Source organism: Dipodomys ordii, unplaced genomic scaffold (genome assembly GCF_000151885.1).
Source record: "Dipodomys ordii isolate 6190 unplaced genomic scaffold, Dord_2.0 Scaffold58, whole genome shotgun sequence".
Lineage (NCBI taxonomy): Eukaryota > Metazoa > Chordata > Mammalia > Rodentia > Heteromyidae > Dipodomys > Dipodomys ordii.
The window spans coordinates 4,129,473-4,140,166 of record NW_012267274.1 but is presented as its reverse complement, the minus strand read 5'-3'; the positions used below and the strand labels follow the sequence as shown (position 1 = coordinate 4,140,166).

At 53.9% G+C, this 10,694-nt stretch overlaps 1 protein-coding gene across 2 annotated transcripts in view; it reads left to right on the top strand.

Moving 5' to 3' along the window:
• The window catches only part of Dock1 (dedicator of cytokinesis 1), a 437,833-nt gene that overhangs the window by 607 nt on the left and 426,532 nt on the right, over positions 1–10,694 (top strand). The gene's annotated exons all lie outside the window — the stretch shown is intronic.

The window sequence follows — 10,694 nt, the reverse complement described above, 5'->3', positions numbered from 1 at the left end:
GAGGCCTGCGGGCTCCTCCCCGACCTGCCTCGTCCCGTCCGCCCGGCCCGGTCGGCTCGCGACCCCCTGGCTTTGCAGCCCGTCCCAGGAGCCCTCACCTTCCGTCCGCCTCGCCCAGGCCCCAGGTGCCGCTCCCCGGGCGCCGCCTTACCTGCAGCCCGGCCGGGGCCTCGTGTCCGCCCTGCCGCAGGTCCGCCTCAAGTCCCGGCCTCGTGCCCAGCAGGCCCGGAGGGCCCGGGACCCCGCCGCGTGGACAGCCAGCGGGTTCGGTGTTTAAGGCGGGGAGCAGGCCGAGGGGCCGTCCTGCTCCGGGAGCACCGGGGCTGGGCTTCCCGCCGCTCTGGCACCGACATCCCCGGAGGGGCATGGCAGAGCCAAGTTCTGTGAACAGGGAGTGTGTGTGTGTCCCCCGACCTCCCGCCTGAGTTCCCAGGTGTGCCTCTGAGAGGCAGGCTCGGGGGGAGTTTCCAGCCCAGAGGCTCTGGGGTCGCAGTGCAGGAGGCAGGGGGGAAGGCCTGGAGGCAAAGCTGCATCGTCCCCACGTGCCCAGCCCCGGAGGAGTGAGCAAGCCCAGCCCCAGAGGCCGGGCGCCAGGAGACCCCCCCCCCCCCCATCCCGTCTGTGACTGTGGCCACTTCCGTGTTGCAGGGTTAGGGCAGGGAGGCTTGTCCATGCTTTAGTGAGCTGCCAGGTCCTTGGAGTGGAGGAGGGAGGGAGGGCTTCTCTTTGAGCCTCCACCCTGTGTGTGTGAGTGCACACACATGGGTATGTGTGTGTGTATGCTGTCACCAGGTCTTGCGCTCAGGGCTCAGGAACAGTGCACTGCCCCTTTAGCTTTCTGCTCAAGGCTGGCCCCTGTCACTGGAGTCACGTCCCGGTTTCTAGCTTTGTGGTGGTTTCTGGAGGATCAGGATCCCCCAGATTTGCCTGCCCAGGTTGGATTTGAATGGAGATGTTCAGATCTCAGCCTCTCCTGAGTAGCTGGGATTACAGGTGTGAGTAGCTAGGGTTAAAGGTGTGAGCACCAGAGCCCTGCTTCCTCCCACATCTTCAAGGAGGCACTCATCCAGGTGGCCTTGATGGTGTTGGCAGGCACCATGTTTGAAATGTGCCCTGTCCACGTGATGAAGACCAGAGGGAGCATTGCCAATTACGGCCCGCATGGGCTCCTGGAAATTGCCAGTTGTGGTGAGCAGAGGCTTCTCAAAGAGGCAGCGGGTAGGTGGGTGCTAGTCCTGGGCCAGAATATGCCAATAATCTTGCCGTTGTCACTCATAGCTCTCTTCCAGAGAGCTTGACCAGCATTCCTGTTTAGGAATTCTAACCTCACACCTCTTGCTAATATTTTGGGATATTATGTTCAGAACTCAGTGTTGGAAAGTTCCCGGAGGAGAAAGGCGCTAGGGATGACTTTACCAGGGAAGAATATCAAGGTGTAACTGATTCTCTGTGGAGTGGAGCAGGGGGTGGGTTTTATTTCCATTTACCTGATGGGGAGATGATAGCTGAGCTGGGTGAAAGTAGGAGTTTCAGGAGGCCCTTTAGAGACTAAATCCTCTATCTGAGAGGGTGGTGGGGAGGCTGGACACTTCAGCAGGCGAGTGGGAGGGTAGCTGACCGGTGGAGTCATCCCAGGGGCCTGTGCTGTGCTGGGAGTTTGTTCCGGGGGCAGGTGAGGGGTTCGGGTGTGGCCGTGAATGATGCAGGGAAGGGTACAGTAGCTAACTGGCTATTTCCAATGAAGGGAAAATTACTGCAGATCCTTCTTCTCAACCTCAACAGTTTTTTGGGGAGCCTAACAACAGAGCAGTGTTTCTCTGGGCTCTGGTGGGTGGGCCATGCTTCCACTCGCCGCTTGGCCCATGAATGGATCACGAGGGGAAAGGAAATGGTAAAACTCCTTCTCACTGGGAAACATGAATCATAGCTCATTGTTTGAGAGTACTTTGGAATCTGCTAGAAGCATTGTTTGTAAATTGAGACGCTTCAGTTATTTTATAAAAGGAATGGAGAAAGGGTAAACAGCTGATTTGTGGACTGTTGTGTTGAGGTAGGAAGTGTGGGTTCCCTGAGGTTCTCTGCACTGGGCACCGCCGGTGACATTTGCCCCATGGCTCCTTCCCCTTCCTTGGTTTCGTGGGGGGCTGTATTTAGGGCTCTGGCTTATTTGCACTGGCGTGCACATGGCTTCACAGTCCCTGGAGGAGGGGCCATAGATTCTTTTCTGTCAACCCCCCCCCTCCTCCCTCCCACCCCCATGGCTGGGCAGGGTCACCTCCTGGGAATCAGGAAGAGGAAGTGCATCTGGATTCTGTTTTGAAGGCTGGATGAAGAGGTGAGGCTGTGTGCAAGGTAGAGGAAGGACCCCAGGACACCCCCAGCCTAATCCCTGCGCCCTGGGAATAGGATGTGCTAGTTATATGCAAAGGAGCTTTGTGGATGTGATTAGAGCTTGGGAAGGGGAAATGGTCCTGTATCCTTCCTGTGGGGAAGAGGGGTGCTGCAGAAAGGAAATCACATCCCAAACCTGGAGGATTCAGTGGGCAATTGTTGATTCTGAGATTAGAGGTTCACTTGTGAAGGGAGCTAAGGGCAGCCTGTGGCCAACAGCTAGCCAAGGAACAGGACCTCTGTTCTAGCTTGGAGACAGATTTCTCCCAGAACCGCCTGATCAGAGCCAGCACCTAGAATTAAGCCCCTGGGCATTGGGCCTCGGAAGTGGACATACTGCATCTGTGTGTGCTTAAGCTGTTGAGACTTGGGGCAGGGGGCCTGGTGCGGTAGCTGTGAGAACCAATGCACAGGGACGTACAGGAAGTGAACCGTTCTGTCGCCAGGTTGGTGGAACACCGTGAGCCGTGTCTTGCCTTCTCGCCTTTAATGGGATGGGGCCTTGGCACTTCACACCTTTGATTCCTGACTCTTACGCCCTGTGCAGTGACCCCTGAGCAAATTGACTACCACTTTTTAGTCCTGTCCCCATCTGGTAGGGGAGCTGAGCCTGTTTACTGCAGACTTCAGGCATTCGTGGAGTCAAGGGGGGCAGACACGTGTTTGAGGCATGCCAGTCACTCCTTCACTTCTATTAATTTTTCATCAAACGAAGGGCAAAGATTGGAAATGAAGTGACAAGTGATTTTCTGTTTAGATTTCATCATTATGGTTTCTGGGGAAATCTTTTCCTTCAAAAGTTGATGTCTAGGCTGTCAGAAAAAGAAAAGTTGATTTCTTAAGTATTATGACCGCAGAAGTTTGTAAGTGAAGGTGTGCAAGAGAGACCTCCTTTGTTATCTGAGTCAGCCTTGCTATTCACTAGAGCTAGAGGGAAAAAGATTAGTACATAATTTATATCTATAAACCTGATTATATTTCAGAGACATTATGGAGAGCTAAAATTTATTGTTGTACCACTTTGCCTATCAGATCAGGTGTCTGGTCAGGATTGTCTTAGGAGTGTGAATAGTCCTTTTTCTTTCTTTCTTTCTTTGTTTTGGTACTGGTACTGGGTTTGAACTCAGGGCCTCACACTCTTACTTGGCCTTTTATACTCAAGACTGGTGCTCTACCACTTAAGCCACGGCTCCACTGTCTGGCTTTTTGCAAGTTAACTGGAGATAAGAGTCTCAGGGACTTTTCTGCCCAGGTTGGTTTTGAATCATGATCTTCAGATCTCAGCCTTTTGAGTGGCTGGGATTCAGGTGTGGACCACTGTAATCCTTTTGTGTTCACTTATCACCTCTGGGTGCAGAGGGTGAAGCAGAAAGGAAGCAACAGGTTGAGCCTGTCCCTGGGGGGATGGAGCTCACCCTACCTTCTTTCCCTTCTTTTCTTTCATTAAGGTTTGCATATTCAGCAATTACAATCATGGAGAATAGATCTAGTGTACTTGTTACCAGTTTTCCCCAAGTTTACACCTTGTACAGCTATAATCCATTCTCTGCAGCAGGACACAGACACTCATAGACAAGATGCAGAACTTTGTGCATCACGAAGACCCTCAACCCCTGGCCTCAAGTCCTGGCCACCATCCATTTGTTCCCTGTCTCTGTATCAACTGGCGTCATACAGGGGCTGTGTGTGGTTTTGGGACCAGCTTTTTCTGGTTGACATATTTTCTGAGGATCTCTCAAGTTGTGTCTCTCACGTTGGTTCCTTTTCATTGCTGAGTAGTGTTCTTTATGTCTCTGCCACAGCTTGTTTGACTGTTCATCTGTTGGAGGCCATCTGGGTTTTGGGTATTACAAATAAAGCTGCTAAGAACACTCGTGTACAGGTTTTTGCATGAACATACGTCTTTACTTTTTCGGGATAACTGCCCAGGAATAAAATTGCTGAGTCCTGTGTTAGTTGAATATTTAGCTTTTTAAGAAGCTGCCAGGCTTTTCCAGAGTGGCAGCACCAGATTGCATGGCCACCGGCTAGTGTGTGTGTGTGTGTGTGTGTGTGTACGTGCTAGTGTGTGTGTGTGTGTGTGTACGTGCTAGCCAGTTCTGCCGTGTGTGTGTGTGTGTGTGTATGTGTGTGTGTACGTGCTAGCCAGTTCTGCCGTGTGTGTGTGTGTGTGTGTGTGTACACGTGTACACGTGTTAGCCAGTTCTGCCCTGTCCCTGACATCTTTGCTGTTAACCCTGTTGTCTGGGCTGTCCAGTCTGCTAGGTGTCTGCGGCCTCAGTGGGGTTTATGTGGATGTGGAGGCAGCATGCAGGTGCCTGCGCCAGTGGGGGTGGTGTGGGGCTTGGAGGGACTGCGCCTGGCTGCTGTGGTGTGCAGTGAGGTGGGGCAGCTCGAGGATCCACAGCTCTTCTGATTTCTTGTTAACCATCACTTAGGGGAGGGAAGCTTTGATTTGGTGAGCTTGGAGGGGTCAGAGTTTGGATTTTCTCTGTGGCCGGTCCACGTTTCATTCCTGTGACGTGGGTAAGCTTCCCTTTTCCAGTGCTTAGTTTTGCCACCAATTTGGCGGGATGGCAAGTTCACAGGAGCAAACGGCTGTGTCTGTCGAAGGCCCTGCGGAGTCCTGGAATGCAGTGCAGTGGCACTGTTCGCACATCTGCTTTCCTCCCCTTCCCCCCTCTTTTTAGTGCCAGTCTTGGGGCCTGGCCATTGTCCCCCAGTGTTTTCACTGAACTCTATGACTTGAGCCACAGCTTCACTTCTGCCTTTTCAAAGGTGGTTAATTGGAGATGAGAGTCTCATGGATCGTCTGGCTTGTGCTGGCTTTGAAACTTGATCTTAAGATCTCATCTTGCTGAGTAGCTAGGATTATACCTGAGCCATCCTGCCCTTGGCTACCAGTAGTCTTTCAGTATTGTGGTGGGACAGGACACCCTGTGGGAGCTGTTATTCTGACATTGAAATTGCTGTGGACAGTGCATATATTAGCTTGCTGGTGTGGTTGTCACAAAGTACACAGACACTGAGGACATTCGCCCCCACTAGGTTCCCTTCTTGGGTACTAGTTGCTGAGGGCATCATCCCCCCAGGCCCCCCCTCACCCCCCAGCTTCCCTTCTTGGTTACAGAACTGATGCTGGTCCTCCAGCACATAGATGTGGGCACATGTCCCCCTTGAAGTAACAGTGTGATCTGCATGGCGAAAGGCTTCATCTGGGTGGACTGGGGAGCCGTGGGGCCTGTGGGAGGTGGGGGCGAGCCTGTCAGCCTAAGCCTTTCCTCTTGGATTCCTTGTGTAATTTAACGAAGTCCGGAGTGGGAACTTGAGCAGCCCTTCCGCGTGGCTGCTTGTGGGCCTGTGGAATGGCTCCTGCCTGCCTTCAGCTGCTCTGTGTGGCCTGGGCCATTTCCAGTTTCTTAGCACCAGTAGGTGCATGCTGGTTTCAGGATCCCGCCTGGACCATGGTGGAAGGAATGCCCTTCAGCTCCGGGCTCTCTGGTGTTGCATATTTCCTGTCATGCAGGGCTGACCACTGGATACCTCCCTGAGCTCTGCATGTGGTCAGCCTGCCTCCAGCTTGGCTCATCTCCTTCAACCACACCGCCTGGGCAGCCTTGGGGCAGGGGAGGGGCCTGGCTTGTGATCAACTAATGACCCTGGCTTCGTGGATCAAACGTTTAGATATGAGTCATTCGTCCTCACACCTGCAGGTGTGAGGCTGGCTTTATCCACAGGCCGAGGGCTTCATCCCAGATGGGTGTCTGTCAGCTTGTTAAAATTTCATTTGGGTGCCTGGAGGGGAAGAAAAGCACTTTATCTTGGCATGGGCTGTGCCATCAAAGAGTCTGGTGTCATGGCCTGGAGAGTGCCCTGGACACCCTTCCTGCAGCCTTGAAACCCCTGCTCCCTTCAGCTCTGTGTTGCTCTGTGTCCTGGGCCAGCAATTTATCTGAAGCCACCGGCTCTCCTTTGTAGAATTAGTGGCAGCACCAACCCTGGCGGCATTTCTGAGGATAAAGAGAGAGAGGACCCGGCACAAGCCCGGCCTCAGCCTGTGCAGAATGGAGGCTCATTTCTTTATGGGTTGTTTTCTAAGGAGGAGCCCAAAGCTTCTGCAGCCCCTCCCTGTTGTGAAGAGAAAGTGGGAGGCCACAGCTCTGATGTCAGAGCCCAGCTTGGTTGCTGACCCCCAGGGGACCCTGGAGGGACAAGGCAGGGCAGAGTTCCGGACTCCCCAGTGCATCTATCAGGGAAGGTGCTCCTTCATTTCTGCTGTGGTGCAGTTGTACTTCAGAGCTCTTGACAGCCAAGATTCACCATTGGTTTCCTCTGGAGTGTGATACAAATTGATGCACTATCTTGAATGATTTAACTGAATTGAATAAATTTTGCAAACATTTCTATATCACTGTAGCAATTAGAGCTGTTAGCTGCTGTAACAAGCAGCCCCACTATGCTGTACTTCCTGTCATTATATTTTGCTTTCCATGGACCCTGAGAGTGGAGAGGGAAGGGGGTGCGGTGCAGAGGGCAAGGCTGGGCCCTGCCCCGGCGGTGTGGCTCCTTCCATCCTTTGCCTAGAATAGCTTGTCTTCCCAGCTGGTGTGGAGGGGGTCCTGTTCCTCTGCTCCAGGTCCTTTGCTCTGACCTTGGTCTCTGGCCAGACCTACTACAGGTATAATGGGAGCCAGAGAATGTGGGCTTCCATGCCTTCCATACCAAGGCCTTCAGATACGTATTCCTCACCCAGCAGGAAGTGTGAGCGGAGGGGCTCTGTAGCGTTATTGGTGTTGAGCACTGATGGTACAAAGTGGGTTCATGAGTTGTGTCTCCCAAAGGGCTGGGAAGAGAGGCCGGTGAGGACCAATGCCATCTTTTTCCTTCGTGTCTGTTTTGCTACCTGGGTCCTCAGGATTTCAAGATCTTCAAGGGTCTGGACATGGACAAGCCCTTTAAATGTGGTTTTCATAGTGGCCTGGCAGCTCCTGATGCCACCATCAGAGTGAATACCACCCTGGTCCCGATTCCTTACACCAGAAGTGTACACACACCCTATACATACTGAACATTCTGGTCTGTATGCCTTACACTGGAAGTGTATGCACACCCTGTATGTACTAAGCGGCTGGTCTGCATTCCTTACACTGGAAGTGTATATACATTCTGGTCCCTGTTCCTTATACCAGAAGTGTGTACATATCCTATATGTACTAAGCACTCTCTGTGAGCACTCCGGTTCCCGGCTGTCCTCATGGGACTTTCATTCTGGCACAGTGTCCCTTACCGGACACCCCGTGAGCTCCAGCTGGCTCCGTGTGGACTGGCCTGCGTGACCTTGCACCACGTGCAGAAGTGGTCATGACCAGCTTGCTTTCTGCTCCAGCCAGGATTGTACCGTTACATAAATTCTTACTGAGTTTTGAAGCTTTGGAGGAACTGGGCCTTGGGTATTGAAATATGGCTCCATTATGTTTTCATGGCCAAATCAATACAGTTTTTGTCTTCTTAGAGTCCAGAAACCGTCTCTGGCTCTGTCCCTGTCCTCCGTGGCCTCCTCCCTGGTCTCTTCCGGCTGGTCCTGGGTCATGACCTGCCGTTTCCTGCCGTTCCGTCTTAGCTCAATGCGCCACATTCTGCTCGGCTCCCTGGCGTGTGGACCTGTCATGGTGGCCTTTGACCTCTCCCTCTTGTGCTGAGCCCAGGCGGTGGGACAGCTGTGAGAGAGCTGAGGACCAGTCAAGAATGATCCCTGGTGCCCCAGACCTAGGAGAGGAGGAAGGAGGGATTGAGGAGGAAGGAGGGATGGGAGTCTCCCCCCTCCAGGACTCCTGGAGCTGTCTGTCACCAGAATCCCTTCAGGTAGATTTTAGAGATGTGGGTCCATGGCCAGGGGAGGCAGGTTCTCCCAACTGGGCAGAGTTGTCAGAGTTGTCAGGGGGCAGGCCGCCCTGGACCAGGAGGAGAGACCCCGTTTTTCCCAGCCCCGGCCATCTGTGCCCAGCTTGCACCAGCTGCAAAATGTATGAAGTGGTCTTAGTGCAGAGAAGGGAGTTCCTCTTGGTGTCATCCAGGGTGCAGACCCCCTGGCCTTCCTCCCCCTGCTGCTCTCCCGCCTCATGGCATCTGGGGTGCAGAAACCCCTCCTCCTGTCCCAGTGCCGGGGGTGCGAGGCCTGAGGCCCTGGGTCCCGCCGTGCATGTGTGGGGTGTGGATAACAGAACTTCCTGCCTCTCGGAGTTGCTGAGCCTTAAGCTAATTTCCACCCAGTGTGGACCCCTCCAGCGATCCCCAGAAGATGTCCCCGACATTGCCCAGTGCCCACCTCACTGGTGATCACTCCACTCACAGGCTGCGTGCAGCCGGCCCTCCCACGGCAGAGGGCAGCCCGAGCAGCCACCATCCGTCCCTGCTCTGTTAGGTGGAGGCTTAGCATCTTTGCTCAGCAGCAGCACGAGGGAGGCCGGGCTGCAGGCTGAGCCTGTGGGGGAGGGCGGCGCCACACAGGGGTCACCCCACACATTGCCAGCTCCAGAGAAACACCCAAACTCAGGTCGCACTACAGTTTCAGCCCACCTTTGTGGGTTGAAAGTAACATCTGAAGTCAAACTATGACGAGTTGGGGACCATCTGTGTTTGGGAAGAAGAGCTGGACCTGACCATCTCGACCCTTGTGGGGTTCGGGGGAAGGAGGACTTGGAGGGGAGAACTGAAAACCAAGGGACCTGGGGGCCCTGTGGCTTGGCTCCTTGACTGTCTAATGGTTTGTGTAGCTGGCAGCCCCTCTCTCCTTCCCTCTCTTTTTCCCTCCCTTCTTCCCTCCCGTTCTCCTTCCCTCTCCTCTATCCTCCCCTTTTGCCTCTGTCCCAGTACTGGGAATTCAGGGTCTGGGCACTGTCCCTGAGCTTTCTTTGCTCAAGGTTGGTGCTGTGCTACTTGAGCCACAGTTCCACTTTTGGCTTTTTGCTGGTGAATTGGGGATAAGAATCTCAAGGACTTTCCTGTCTGTCCTGGCTCTGAACCATGATTCTCAGATCTCAGCCTCCTGTGTCTCTAGGATTACAGATGTGAGCTGCTAGTGCTGTTTTTCTCTTTCTGAGAGAGTTTCCGGGAAGTCAGCCCTGGGAGAGATCTGTGGATTCAGCTCTTCCTGTGAGAAGCCATTCTGGTTGCCTGGAGACCCTCTTGAGCTCCAGACCTCAACCTCCCAAGGTTGATTTGTGGGAATAAAGGCACTTGTCAAGATCTTGGTTATTTTCTAAAATAGTATCTTACTTTCTTTAACGTAATTGACTTTACCAGGGGCAAATAATGATTTAGCAGGAGGGAAATGTGATTATTTTTCTTCCAAATTGCTGCCCTTCTTCTATTAACTTTCCATGATTTATTCCAAATCCTTCTAACTTCATGTGTGTTCGGCCATCCATCTGTCAAAGGCAGGAATGCTTCTCGGGTCCCTGGGCCCGCGGCAGGCCCACCCACTTCTTTGGACCATTCTTGGAGATGGGGAGATGGTGCTGCTTTGAGGACCAGCCTGATTAGAGCAGGGGGAGGCTGAAGTGGGGTGGGGGCCACCCAGGGAGCCCCCCGGGATGGGAGGGAAGAGCCGTGGCTGGTGACCCTGGCGATGTCCTGTTGATAGTTCCCTACCGAGGTTCTGTGGCCCCAGTCCATGTGACTCGGAGGGGCACAGAGCCCTCCGGTCTGGTAGGCCACAGGGCATTTGAAAATGCATTTCTTGCTTTCTGAAGCTACTTTTCTGAACCACCCTTCAGCAACCTTTCCCGGCCTCTGCTCTGCTCATCTGGCCTGGGTGGGGACATCCAGATGGTGAGAAGGCCCTCCCTGCAGTTGCACAGTGGGTGTCTGCTCCAGTCCCCAAGTCCCTGGGGCTGAGCAGCATCCTCTTCTCCATTCCCAGACCTAGTGTGGCGCGTGCGGATGAAGGGACGGATTTCATCGCAGCCGAGTGTCATAAGCAGCCTTGGGGGACCTGGAGTGTCCTGTGGGTGGGTGTGGCAGCCGGGCTGGGCTGCTCCTTCCAGGACACCGGTGGGCTCAGCTGTGCAACCTGTGGAAGATGGTGTTGCCCTGACAGTAGAGTTCCCCGACCAGGGCTCTGTCTAATCGGCTCCTTGAGTTGAGGGGCCTGGTGGGTGGGGCTTGGCGGTGCTCCACGCCCTGGGTGGAACCCGAGTCCTCCAGATAGTCTGGGGCCATCACTAGCGTTTCCTTGCTCTTACTCTTCCTGGTGGAATTTTCTCCTAAGTCTTCTTCCCTCTTGGCATTGCTATCAGGACACA